The following is a 12,090-nucleotide window of genomic DNA, read 5'->3' as shown; positions in this document are numbered from 1 at the left end:
CGGCACTCAGCATTTCAAGTGTCAGGTTTTCAATAGGAAATCCTACCAAATCCAGGAGATTCAGTATTGTCACATGAACGTGCCTTTACAAATACTAATACACTACAGATAAGATACACCATATGTTTCTCTACACAGATGGTAGGTACTGGAAATGAAATCCATGGTCAACTTTAGATTGGGAACATATTTTGGGGGAATGTAAAGCATTGAAAAACATGTCAGCAATAAATTCAGCAAATTATAGATCAGATAACAGGCAGAGACCTCAGCTTAAACAAAGAAATGATTCCATTAAGCTGAGTAAAAGAGAACAAACTATAAACATGTAACAGTTATGTCAACCTTACTATTAATAACTGAAAAGCCATTATCAGGAAGTGGAAACAAAGAGAACCCCCCCCCCAAAAAAAATAACACAGGAGATAAAGACATGAACAAGGTGAAACTGAAATTAAGTGGTGGGGGAAGTGACAATTTATAGCTCACAAAAGGAATATATGGGTGTTGAGAATGGCAACTGAATGAGAAGAAGTGAACTAAATAAGGAACCCAAGAGCAGATCCATTAGGACACAAAAACAGCAAAACTGAAAAAGAAGACACAATTTTGTAAAGAAATATATCATTAAGAGACTTTTCCACGTCAAAATGTATACTGTATATAGTTTACTGTCATTAAGAACTGTATTTGTTTACTGTTTATGTGTACTATTTACAATGATTTGCTCAAACCTAGAAACTTTTCATGCAGGATGTGGAAATTATGAAAAATACTGACTAAAAAGGAGAGAATGTCAGCAGAAGAAAGTGTTATTAAAATGTTTTTGTAAGTGACAGTGTTGGACTTCAACTGTAAAAAGAAAAACAATGAAAATAAACATCTTTGGGCAACTGCTTCAGATATAGACATAAAACAACCATGCATGAGGATTGCATTTTGGATTATATAAACTGTATTCTTTTAGTAAATAATATGTTTAAGTATTTTTTAAATATATATTTGTTTTGTGAAGTGCAAGTAGCAATGACTGTAGGGAAAACTATATTCAATAATGCTGAAGGACAAAGAAGTTAGCTGTTATCATGTTAGTCTTTCAAATATAGCATTGTATTCTAGTTAAGCAAAATGGTGGGCTACTTTAAACCAGGAAATAATTACAGAAAATAAATGCAGAATTAAGATGTTTAGGAATGAAGCTGACAAATTTTATTGGAATCAAGCAAAAAAATAGAAAAACAGAATGGAAATAAATGAAATGAACTTTTTTTGAAACAGATCTTTGAAGAAAATATAGAAAGATCATTAACTCACAAAGACGACAGAGTTTTTGTGAATGAAAGAAATGAAGAAAGGAAAGGCTTCTCCTTCTTTTCCCAAAGACTTAAAAACTTAGGCAGTTTAGGAAATCTCTGAAAAGAGAATGGAACAGCAGTAGCATCAGATTTTGAAAGCAAATTGTACTGGTTGTAGAAATTCCAAAAAAAGAGTCTTATAAGCTATTTGAGATACAGTGCTAGATGGATGGATAAGGAAACATGAATTTCATTACAGATTAGGAGAAGGAGGAGATATACAAGAACATTACAATATTAGAAATCAAGCATGTGCTAAAAAGGAAAATGCTAGATAATAGTACAGGGTAACAAGGTCACTAAAGCAAATCTTTGATATGATGCTAAGTTTATGAAGTCAACAGTATGTGAATCTAAGAAAAGTTCACGCTGTAAATATTGATAAGTTGAGACGTATAGTACTTCACATAAATCTAATAAAAGTTGTTAATCTCTGTAAATATTCTCAAACCCTAAGCTGTATGGTGCAACTCTTATAATTATTTTACATATGTTGGACTCTTTTTATTTTTTCATTTCTCTATGGATTTGTAAATCATGTCATGATTTACTGTACTACTGCTACTCTTTTTGCCTTTTTGGTCAAATTCATGTATGAAAATTGTCCTTGGACCAGTGTACCTGCCTGGTTAACAAATGTAAAAATAAAAATAAAATAAAAATTGTATATGATGTTTAGAAAGAATCATATAACTATGTCAAAAAAAAGAAATTGGAAGGCATGAAAACATAGAAAATGCTTCTTGGAAAAAAAAACATAAAAAAATCTCTGTAATTGTCATCTTATTTCTTTGCTAAATGATGATTACAAAGTTCTTGCTACAATTGAACAGCATAGGATAAAATCAAAGCCAGAAAATGGACGAATATGTAGGTAGAATACTTCCAGGACATGATGTTAAACAGGTTTTGTGGCATATAACAGAATTTGATAAAGGCTAAGAGAGTAGAGAAGTAGAAGGTATTCTATGCTGTCTTGAAATAAATAAAGGATACAACTCAGCCTATCAAAGGAGTATTCAAAAATGATGAACGGTTTTGGCAGTAGATTTTATGTGTTCATTATGGATGCATATAGTAAATCATTGGTTAGACTATAGTAAGCAGTTATACAGGACAAAGGTAAAAATGCAAAAAGCAGTACACCTAGGGTGCCCATTAAGTTCTTGTTTGGGTTGTTATGAATTCATTGTTGAAATACAAGAAGGGATTTTTAAGATAAGAAGTACAATTTGATATAAAGAGAATTTGATTTCTATTCATATTATTGTGCATAACTGCTTTTGTATACACAAAGAGCAGACGATCTACTGGATTACAACAACATTTTAAGAAGAACTACCATTTTTATAGAAAAGTAAAATAGACCACAGGAGATGCGGGTATGGCCCAGCCAGACAGACTCTGGTAAAATTAAAAAGATGTTAGTACCAGATCAACTACTACACCAACCTTTACTGAGGCATGATAAAAGATATGAACATTTTCCATAAAAAAGTATGTTATTGTACTAAGTCATGACTTCAGAATTACACACTGATGGTCTGTGACATTACAGTATATTAGGCTAGCTGAGCATCAGAAAATATGGTACAGAGGTTTGTGAGTTAAGAGCCTGCACTAATGCTAGGGAGATACAAATCAATGGGGCAGTGGGATATGTAAATCTAGCTATGAGCTGTATTAAATGCAGAAACTGGTTCCATTTTACTTTCAGAGTTAAAGGTCTTCTTACTTCTAAACTATTAAAACAAGAGAATAGCTTGATTAATTTAAAATATGTTTGTTACCTTTTTTCTCAACCTTTACAGAGCACAGTTTTCAATACTTAATCTTCTACTGTTTTTTTATCCACTGTTAGTAATTCCTCTTCATTGAAAGTTTAGTTCATTTACAAGTTCATATATCTAATCAGCTGTATTGAATGTCAGTAAATGAAGCTGCTAAACTTTGGCCTTCAAAATTGCATTCCATCACACCAAGAATGTACTTCCTCTGTGCAATCTGTAATAGTAAAAATACTTAATAATGTGTTGTTCCTAAGGCAGCAGACATGCCTCTGTAGATAACTGTCAGGTAATTGTATAGTTTTTGTTTCCACAATGCATCTTTGTATTGTTCTCGTCTCCCTTAACATTTGTTTTTATTTTAACTTGTTTTCATGTTCTGGACTCAGCTCATAAAACAGCTCCTTTTAAGCTATGCAGATATAAAATTCTTGCCTCAGTTATTTGTTGAGTCTTAACTTTAATCCTGATTTCCTACGGGTAGAAATTATTCCTCCAGACACAACACAAATACAGAGAAAGCCCAGCACGTAGGCACTGTTACGCACATAGAAGGAAGGGATAATATTAGTTCTCATTTGGGGACTGAACCCAAGACCTCCTGCCTACCCTGCTCATGTCAAATTCAAAACAAGTACACACACACACACACACACACACACACACACACAGAAATCCCTTTGTCTAGGCACTGTTAGAATCATTTGTCTGTGTTTTTTCTGTTAAAACCTTCACTTTGCAGCAGGTATATATATATATATATATATATATATGGTTCTACCTGACTTCGTCGACAGCGCAGAAGACCGACATCGGAATCCGGAGCTCCAGAAGATCGAAAGTGAAGAAGACCGACGCGAATCCCGAGTGGCAGAACATCGACAATGTAGAAGACCGACACGACGGATGACAACACCAACGCCGAGGATGCCGACATGGGGAAAGGCTGTGTGAGTATGCGGTAGTGACGGACGTTAGGGTGCGAGGCAGGTAAGTGTGGAGATTGACGGTCTGTGGGGATAGGGGTGGGTTAAGTGAGTTAGGGTTAGGGAGGCGATAGGGGTGGGTTAAGTGAGTTAGGGTTAGGAGCGATAGGGGTGGGTTAAGTGAGTTAGGGTTAGGAGCGATAGGGGTGGGTTAAGTGAGTTAGGGTTAGGGGCGATAGGGGCGGGTTAAGTGAGTTAGGGTTAGGAGCGGGTAGGTAAGTGTGCGATAGTGACGGACCTTAGGGTTAGGGTAAGGTTTAGTGTGGGCTTGTAAGGATTTTGGTGTGCTTGTGTTGTGTGTGTGGTTTGTGGAATGGGGATGTGTTTTGTTTTCAATTGTTATTGTGGTGTGTGCAGTGTATGGGGTTTCGTGTTTGTGTACCGTCGGTTATTTCGTTGTCGGTTATGTGTGGTTTCGTGTTTATGGACTGTCGAATATGTGGTGTCGGTGATGTGGTTGTCGGTGTTGTGTGGTTTCGATTATGTCAGGTAGAACCATATATATATATATATATATATATATATATATATATATATATATTGTAGATATTGTAAGAGGAACAGGTGGGAGGTATGGTGCAATTTATTCACCAATGGCCTGGTGTGAAGCCAAGATTAAGTGATTTTGTGCTCAGGCCAGCAGGACCTGAATCTTAACATAGACTACACCCATCCAAGGCATTATAGATATTAAACCATGCTTGCAAATTTTACATTTTCATTACTTTTATCTTTTTTAAGGGTAATTGGAGATGTGTACACTTCACTATTCAGATATTTTTTTAATTGTAGTAGTGGTGATTAAGGTGTACGTTATTGAAGAAAGTTTTGTGATGAAATGGCATGCCAAAAGAAATTGTTACATATACAAAATGCTTTCACATATTACTAACCTAAGTCTCCACTGTGAAGTAAGACTCTCTCTGGATTCAGGCTGTGTGTAAATCAACTTTTGCTTTATTCATACTATAAAAAAAACACAGAAAAAAAACTATACAAAACCGAATACTTATTTTCATTCATTTTTGGAGCTTATAATATAATTCATTAGTTTCCCCAATATGATTCATTTCTTATTCCAGTGGGTGTTCAGATTAATTTACAATATATTACTGGGGGGAGCTAAGAAAGTGAGATCTGCTATAGCAGAAGGTTCATCAGAAGTATTGTCTTTTGGTGGGATGTAGTCTCATAATTGCCCTTTTCCTTTCTTTGCAATATTTTTTTTTGTCTCTGTGCTTTGCTTTATTAGCTATGGTTTTGAAATGTCCATAATGCAGCATTAAAAGCACAGGAATTGATTTATCTTACGTGTATCTGGGAATTATGAAGTTTTAATTTTTCTGCATGAGCCACACTTCCTAATGATTTGGCTGGCAGAATTCTGACTCAATAATTCCAAACATGGCACATTTAAAATTAATTCTGTAATTTAGTCAAATAATATAGCCACTATTCAACAACATCATGAGCCATGGAGTAGGGTTAGTATACAAAAGAAATGTGTTCTAAAGCCCTGTATGGTTCCAGGACAGTACAACTCAATGGGGAAAGTTCCCATATGTGGTGCTATCCCATTGTGTAGCTACCTACAGAGGACCTGTGCAAATCTCCCATCACTGTCCACTATTCATGATAACTACATACAGTGGAGTACCCATGTTTAGAATCACAGAACCACATATTACCAGTTTCAGTAGCAGGAACTATATCAACAGTATGCTAGTAAATTACAAGAGACAAGGTTTTCAAGTCTACAAAACAACAGCCAAAAAATAAAATACCAAATAGTTTTAACCAGGGGTGCAGTGCCTATAACACCCTCCTAAAATAATGGAGAAATACGTACATTTCATACTAGTCATATGAACACAACTTAATACGACTGTCAACATTCTGGACAGGAACTGTCACGGCTGTCTAGGATAGAAATATATAATTTAACCACAGCAGTGCTTTCAGTATTTTGCTCTTTAAGGTATCAAAAGTGTTTGAAGCTACTCTTGGCCTTTAGACTACCTAGTGATTCTACTCATTGCTTCAGTATCATCCTTCATGGCACAGGACTCAGTGCTCCCACAGTAATTCAGTATACTGATGACTCAGTGCTGCTCATAGGTTCATAGGTTCAACTACGAAGCTTACAACACATCTATATTACCCAATCAAATGTTTAGGTTAGCGAATACCTAAACGTCAACCTGGTAATATCGAAAAATTAAAACAGCGAACAGCCGATTTAACATAGGGAATGAATTCCCTCAACCAGAAAAAAAAGATTTAAACCAAAATGAAGTGGGGGCTTTGCCCTGCATAACCCCTGATGTGGGGGCCTGTGCCCCCCACACCCCCCTAACTAAATATACCAACTCCAAGATCACTCTACAGTGGAGAAAGGGGCAAAATCCGCATAACAGCCAAGGGAATTCTTTTCCTGTGTTAAATCAGCCGTTCACGTTTTTTTTTTTTTCTTTCACTATTACCAGAGCGACGTTTAGGTATTCGCTAACCTAAATGTTCGATCAGGTAATTGGAACCTGCTTACAACCTACTGGCCTCCAAGAAGTTTGATTACCATAATCGCTTGTTGACGTTTTCTACTTCACTTACAAATAGTTGCAAGATTAGTTTTGAAAGAAGTGAATGACTGATTTTATCTGATTCAGTGCTAAAGTGTATTACCTAATTTTGAAAGGCATTATGTAATGCATCTGTCATGTTTTCTTTATATTTTACTAAGCAGAGGTTACAAAGTTGTCTTTAGAAAACTCATTTTATTGGAATAATATAAAGCAAGAGAGGCTTTGCCAAAACTGAAACTGAAAATATGGTGACAGGTGAAAACTCAAAATGCTTTTCAAACTATAATGAGTTCTGTTCTATAGTGTGACTCTAGAATTAAAGAGCTACTCTGGTGGCACTGTATTAGAAACATACAAACAGGAACAAATCTATTGGGTTTGACAGTAACCAGGAATCATCCTCAGGTAATATCTCTTAAAAAAACTCCAACCACAACTAAAAGTCTCTCTTTGTTTCTCCCCTGTCCAGGTCTTACACTGGCAAGCGCTAACGGCTGTATGTCCAACATAAAGCAAATGACAAAAAGTCTCCTTTTTCAGGTCTCACCCTCACACGCAATAACATACTGAGCCAAGGTTAAAAACAAAAATAACAGTCTCTTCTTCCAGATCTTCTGCTGCAAAACAATGAAATCTTGTTTAGGTTCTGCCTTTTGAATCAGTAGCCAGCAATCAGGGCATACAGATGAAGGGTCTCAGTAATAGTGACTTGTGCATAAAAAAATAAACGTCTCTGGCTCACAAAATTAAAACACTGCTACATACTCTGGCAATTGGAAGAGTTTCTAAAAAATGAAAATTTGGACAAGAAAAACTGAGGTTAAAAGTCTCTAAAGTAATGCCTTAATAGCAGGGCCGGTGTTAGCATTTTGGGGGCCCCCAGCAAATGTCAAGTTGGGGGCCCCCTAGGCACATCCAGTATAAGCATCATCCTAACAATGCCATCCATCCTAAGCAACCTTTTATTTCATGCTGCAAACTTTTAGGAGCAGTATCCATAGATAGACCTGCAGCTACAAGCTTTTACATTGCAACAGACCTATGTATCACACTATCACTATGTTGAGCTGTCTAACAAAGAGGCAGTTAGAGTTACTGGCACTTAGTTGCAACAGTGATACATTGCAACAAGTCTATGTACAGGTCTGGACTTAAAGTGAAATGATGACTGGACCTACATTTCAACCCCCCCCCCCACACACACACACACCCTCCAGTCCTCTCCTCTGACTCCTTCTCCTTTTGGGCTCCCCATACCATCCACATTACCTTTTTCTTCCTTATCTCACTTTTTGCCTTACTCTAAGCTTTTTCAAGAAGCCATAACTTTCTATATGCTCTGAAGTGCATTTTACACAACCTTTTCATCCAATGATAGATTGAACAGAAATTATGATTAAGGAAACAAATTCACTGTTGTGGTTCAGCTTTAGTTTTCCTTGCATCCTTCAACACACCTTTCCTGAACAAGACAGCCCAGTAATAACCATTTAGGAAATACTTCTGTGTCACTGTTAGATAGAGGCACAGTATACTAACCTCGAAAAAGGGCATAGCAAAATAAATTTAAAATGGGTGGCGAAAGCCAAACACATTCTGGCTAGGCTTATAAATGCCCTAGGGCAGATAGCCTAGTATGAACCTATGAACTCAGGTCAGGGCCGAAGAAGCCACATGTTTACAGATGGTCTGGGATACATTTTAGAGCATTTTCTCAACATTTTACTCCAATGGTTGCCTAAATAAAAATTATGAAGAAAAAAATAATTTAAGTCTTATTTTTTTCTTTCAAGGCATAATTTGCGCCCAAGGCTTAATTTTCAAAGCTGACAAAATTGTAGCTTACAGTAAACTAACAAGCTAGTAGTTGTGAGAATATTTAAGTCTTATCTGGAAATACTGCCTACCTCCCTAACCCTCTAAAAAAAGACAAGTCACTGCCTATGCATCCCTCTGGTGTTAGACTGGGATGAAAGCAGAGATTTAAATTGCCTTTGTCATATATTTCAAGTGACTGATGATATACATATACATAGCATGTTCTTCACCCCAGCCGTCAAAGGTAGCCACATGTATATGTGCCTAGTATGTGATTGTGAGAATAATTTCAGTAATATTCAAATTTGTTGCTCCTAGACAGTACACCTCTCTTACACAAGCTATAGTAACCTTCTTTGTACACCTCTGAGGTCTGTGAGAAACACTGCCCTCAGCTCAAACACAAGCTATAATGACTTCATGTGCACACCTCTAAGGTTTGACTGTAATGAAAATTAAAGATGTAATATCCACACAATCTCTAGCCCCGCATAACCTGTAGCAGCTTTATGTACACACACACATTTGAGCAGGGCTGGTTTTAGAATGGGTGTGGTTGTAAACAGAGGCTATTATTAGCTTTATCCTAAAAGGGTCATATCTCAGCACCATTCAGGTTAAACAGAGTATTCAGAAAATTGATACATTTTTCTCCAACAAGCAACAGCTTTGTTGAGGGCCCCCACAGAGTCAAGGATGATAAAGGGAGTCCCCATTATCCATTTAGACAGTCTATTGAGTGGGGCAATCAGACTCCAAGAATATCTAAGTGTCTGAATGTTCTGTGATATATGTTCTGTCTTATTTTCGAAATATAATTACTTGTTAGGTACATTTTTTTACTGATACACAGAAGAATAATGTCTGTGTCCTGGCATTATTGGGTGCATGCACAGATTAAAATCATTGATGTTTTTTACACACACACACAAACACACACACACACACACACACACACACACACACACATGCATGCATGCATAAGCCACAGCAGTACTAGTTATGTACTTAATTTCAGCAAACAGCAATGCCTTGTGCAACATTGGTACTGCCACACCAGATTAGTCACTGCTGTTTAGCAGTCGTCAAACAACAGAAGCAGTAAGATTTATCCCATTGAGGAGTAATGCATACTTGTCACTGTCCCTACTTTCACAGACATTCCCTGATTTTGTTCATACTTTCGCTTTATCCTTCGTAAAAAGTCTGATTTGCTGGTAAATCATTCAGGATTGCAAACAGTCAATTAATCCAGACATCTGAGTTTTATACTTATTGTCCAAAAATAGATGTTGATACAAAATATGTTATTCTAGTAACTTTTAAGTGAATTAGAGAAATATTTAAACATATTTATGATTCTGAGCATTTATTCTATTATTTTTGGGATTATACTGAATTCTTAAGCAAAGAAATTGAGTTATAGAATCTGGTGTTCTGGTATTAGTTATAAAACTACCTGAACGAGAAACTATCCCTGATGATCAGAAGCATCAGCTCTTCTTAAAATCCAAAGTTTGCACTGAGGTAAGTCCCTCTAGTGCTTATATTGTTCATGTTCATTATCATCTTCATCCTAACAGGGTCATATCACAGCCCTGTTCATGTTAAAGAGCATAATTAGGAAATGAATGCATTTTTCATTCCTCATTTTTCCCCAGTCAGCAGCAGCTTTTGTGGGGCCCCCACACAGACAAAGATGATTAAGGGGGCCCCCTGCAGCCATGGTTTTGCAGGGACTAAAAGCTGGCTATGTAGTTAGTTTTAGTGGGGAAAATGTCCGAAAGCAGGGTTTAACTAAGCCAGGAGCACTATGTCAGTAGTAAAATATTTAATGGCATTCTGATGCCTGTTACTTGACAAAACACTGTTACTACAACCAGAAATATCTTTGAATTTTAGATATAAATAAGAGTTATTACCCTCATAGTTTATTAAGTATGCAAGACTGCTGCACTAGCTTTTGTTGGTTTTACAGATGTGACAAAATATCAGGATAAGATAACTTGCTGTGGTTGGGGGCCCCCAGGGAACAGGGGGCCCCCAGCGACCGCAGGGTTCGCTGGTGCCTAAAACCGGCTATGCTTAATAGTTGTTCAGACCAGCATCTCTGGCTCAGCATTTCTTGGTGGAATATGTGTTCAAGATTCCACCCACCAGGACTTTTACTGGCAGTTCTCAAATTCATGATAATGACTCCACATCTTTGAGCCAATCCCTCCAGACAAAACTTGTCACACTCGAAAGAAACCCTCTACAGAATCCTCTAGACATTAGAACACAAGCTTCTTCCCTGTTATCAGTGAAGCCACTCTAATAGATGCCTGCTTTTTGCATCCACTAATTACCTAGTATTCCAGGTAATTTCCCTAAGGAGCCAACCTCAAATCCTTTCTTCTCTGTACTACTCAGTACTAAAACTGCTCACACCCATCAATAGTCCACATTCCCCACACTGTCTGATGTACCTAGCAGCCCTGTCCTTGCCTATTGGTATAATCTGCTAGGAAATTCACAATAATGCCTTCATACTATTACAAATTACCCCCCCCCCCCAAGCTGGAAACCACTGACTTTGACTCTACAGGAAGGTATTTGAGCCCTATAGACAGAATGTCCACATTGTGATTGTTAACACCAGGACAGTGCTGAATTTGGTAGTGGAACAGCTATAATGTTAGGCCCCACTGGCACAGGTTTACACTGCCCTCCTTCTGCTAGTGAAATAATTGGAGGGAGGCAGGATCTTTAGTCAGCATGAACTCCCTAACTTTAGCTTGTCTAGAAAGCCTCAAAGCATTTATTGTTAAGTAATCTCTTACACATTTGCAAAAGAACCAACAAAGGAACTTAACTTTCAGAGCAGCATAAACAGGACGTGCCAGTGAGTTAAATATAAATATGTCTCTCTCAAAGAATCCCTCTTCTACTGAATAAACTTCCCTTAAATGCAAAGCAAAATAACCCCCTGACCCACTTAAAATGTAACCTAGATGAATGGATAGGAAAACACAAATTAAGAACTGGTTTGGCCCCTCAAACCCTCATTAAAAGTGATAGAAATTATGTAGTAGTAATTTAGTGTAGTGAGGTACTGATGGAATGGGATCTTGAGGCTAGGATACAAACGATCCATCTGGTCAACAACCTTGTATGAACCTTTGAATCTATAAACCAGGACCCACAGCCCATTTTATTGCTCAGTATTTTCTCTCTTTCTTCCTCTATGTCTCTATAGTGGAGTACTTACTTTTGGTTTAATTTGTATTGCAATTAATTAGCAGACTGAATGCTCTTCGTTGATCTTCTCTGTGAGCACTGTTTCTAAGGCCACCACAAATGTGTAGTTCAACTACTACCTTATGGCATCCAGACCTTTTTGGGCCTGGCTTCTTTCACCAAGTGACGTACCAGCTAATAATATGCAGTATTAGAAAATGTAAGGCGTTATTAACAAAATGGCACTGAGATTGTCAATATAGGAAGTTGTATAGTACTGAAATTAATCAGTTAAATTGTCCCGGTCCCCATCAATAAACACACCACACCAAATGATATTTGA

Source organism: Protopterus annectens, chromosome 1.part1, assembly GCF_019279795.1.
Source record: "Protopterus annectens isolate FY-2018-M chromosome 1.part1, PAN1.0, whole genome shotgun sequence".
NCBI lineage: Eukaryota > Metazoa > Chordata > Ceratodontiformes > Protopteridae > Protopterus > Protopterus annectens.
This window is presented reverse-complemented; position numbering follows the sequence as displayed.